Here is a 3,056-nt window from a genome sequence, read left to right as displayed (position 1 = left end):
TGTCCTTACCCGTCATCAGAGACTGCAGAGCATGCTGCAGCTCCTGTCTTAGGTTGGTACACAGCCACCTCCTTCATTACCCGTCTTTGACTACCGGTCCAGCATCAAGAGCCATACTAATGGGGGGCTGTCGGCCTTTAGGGCGGTCATAGCCTGATGAAAGATAATCTGATCTCTCTATTGGCTAGCTCGTAGATGCATGCCAAAACGAATGAAGAGAAGGAGGCCAAGGCAGAGGAGTACCACCATAGCTCCTAAGCCTGCTCGCTGTTTGATAAATCTATAAACAGAAGAAAAACCATGTAGCCATATTAAATACCGAAACAATATACATCCCAGTAGAGTTACAATACGGGCAACACAAACAGCTCTCAGGGAATAAACGCATCCCAGTCCCAAAAGTTCTTGCAAGGTATCCACTTGTTCTTGTAGTAAGTCCACTCGCTGATAGAGTCTCTATGGTCTGTAAGGCTGCAGCTGCATTTTGGCCAAATGATCGTTGTTATGGTTGTGTCAATGCTGCTACTGCAAGGACTGTGATGGCCATGATCACGGCTGTTGCAATGTCAAAGCCTCTTCTGTTTCTTGATAATAGTACTCGCAATTCTATATCTGCAACAGAAACTAGGACTGGTAGGAAGATAGGAATGTGCATCAAAATTGCACGGGTGGCAAAAGAACCATTCCAGCATTGTGAGAGATAGCACACGGTTAGTGAACAGTTAAGAGGTGTTATTAGAAATGTTAGTTGGTAGAAATATAAAAGGGAGGAAATACACAAGCTGATGTGGGAGGAAAAGCAATATTACAGCTAGGGTCAGCAGAGCGAGTTGCTCTACTCTGGGTCTGATTTGTAGTATGATTCCAACGGCAAAGTGCAAAAATTCCTCCTGTTAAAGCAAAGAAAGACTAGAGATATCCTTGTCACCAAAAACAGCACGACCTGTAAAATCATCAGTAGAATTGACAGGCTTGTAGAGGAATTGGTGAAAAACAAGAAAAGGAAGGATAAAAAATGTGTTAGTTAGAAGTAAAAAATATGGCCAGGCTAACAATGGCCCATAGGTTCCGGGTTTGCCTTTCCGTCTGAGTTTTTGTTATTGGAGGAAGGCTCAGGCTCGCCATTGCGAGGAGGAGCAGCATCACTTGCATGCTGTAAAACTCTGATTAGCCTTTCTGGAATCCAGACTGGAGTCTGTTGATCCTGTGGGAAAATACAAACAGACCCTTGGACCCAACGAAGGACTGGATCCGGTCCTTTCCAACAACCTGTCTTCCCTCAGCTAAAGGCTCGGTGAGTGAAGGTTTTTTGTTTTTATCTCGCAGACAGGATTTAATAAGAGACCAAATAGCCATAGTGCCTACTGGCAAAGGGTTTTGCCTATCCGCTATACGAAGGTCCTCCCCCAGCTGTTCCCACTGTAGGGTATTCAAAAGGCCCTCATCCAAAAACCAAGGGGAAACCCTTTCCACAGTATCAAGAAATACTTTAGCTGTTTTTTCCTTTAATGGCGTCCCATGGTTTTTTAATAGCTCCCTGAGGGGTTGCTGCATTCTGAATTTAGACGTTTCAGACCCCATTGTTACTAATTTGAATAGCTTCAGTTATGGCAGTTACAATAACAAACAGTGGCCTAGCTGCCAGGAGCAACGAGATTACTGAAAGGAAAACTATCTATCAAGTGTGCATTAAAATTTTGATAGCGGCTTTTCACGTGCTACCTATACCCTAATTGGACCGCTTCAAGCGTGTTTCTACTTTCACTTTTAATTGGACCGCGTTCCACGCGTCAGGACCGCTGCTGGCGTATCCCGATACCGGACCACCTTCCGTGTGTCCTTATTTTTATTTTAATCGGACCGCATCCCGCGTGTCCCCAGGACCGCTGATGGCATATCCTGATACCCTTTAACCGGACCGCATTCCGCGTATCCCCAGGACCGCTGATGGCGTATCCTGATACCCTTTAACTTTTTATAACCGGTTTAACTTATTGAAAAATTTTTAAGATATCTTACCTTGTCTTCTTTATAAACCCTTCATGCTCCCGGGTTTCGGCACCAGTTATCGCGTTCCCTCTGCCCGCAGAGAGAGACACGACAAACATCTGAAGCTTTGGAAGTTTATTGTGCACAGTCTTCCTTTCTTTCCCTCTTTTCTATCCCTTTCTCTCTTTTCTTTCTCTCGCTCTCTTTCCCTCTGCTTAACTCTCGCCTGCTCCGGTCGCTCCGCTCCTCCCGCTCGGCTCACACCTACTTCGGCCGCTCCGCTTCTCCCACTCAGCTCTCGCCCTCGCTCGCACTCTTCTTCCTCGCTTCTACTCCTACTCTCAGCTTCTTCTTCTCTCAGCTTCTTCCCCTACTCCCCCACCCCTCAAGCTTATATACACTTCAACCAATCAGGGGAGAGCACACGAGGTAAACGCGCGGACAGCTGCAGGCATAGAATAGGTACACGAGGGGGGCATGCTCTAATCACATCGTTAACTAGCCAATCATTGGAATTCGCTGGTTGTTTACTGTATAGCTGGCCGCTTTTGGCTCAGCGCCAGGCGCCATCTTGACCGTGCCCAAGGCTGGGGGTCCCAGAAACCCCGACACCTCCTTATTTCTATCAAGACTTACTGTGGATTGAGATCCTGTGTTTACAAGACAAGGACATAGATCTCCAAAGGTGGACTATATCATATCCATTCATTTTTTAAAATGATTGTTTAGCACAGTGCAGCACAGGATGACCACTGAACATGGACTTGATGATTAGGTAATTTACTTCCTGTTTCCAAGTCAGAAAAAGTGAATCCAATGAGGTTAGGTCACCCTGACTGAGCTCATGTCCTGTTGGGTATAGTGGAAGCAGCCTCCACCTCCCTCTGCACCCTTTCCCACCATCCAGGCTTACTTCTAGAAGCTAGCAGGCAGCTAGACCAGGACATAGGCACACAGATGGACCACATTCACATTGTCCAAAATGTGCAGGTGGAGCTGGCTCTACAGAATGGCAGTAACCCAGTGGCTGTGCCTTGGCAAAGTCATCCTGTATGTCTTGGTACAGC

The sequence above is a fragment of the Sciurus carolinensis genome, unplaced genomic scaffold (assembly GCF_902686445.1).
Source record: "Sciurus carolinensis unplaced genomic scaffold, mSciCar1.2, whole genome shotgun sequence".
NCBI classification, from domain to species: Eukaryota; Metazoa; Chordata; class Mammalia; order Rodentia; family Sciuridae; genus Sciurus; species Sciurus carolinensis.
The sequence above is the reverse complement of the archived record's forward strand: the minus strand, read 5'-3'. Positions refer to the sequence as shown.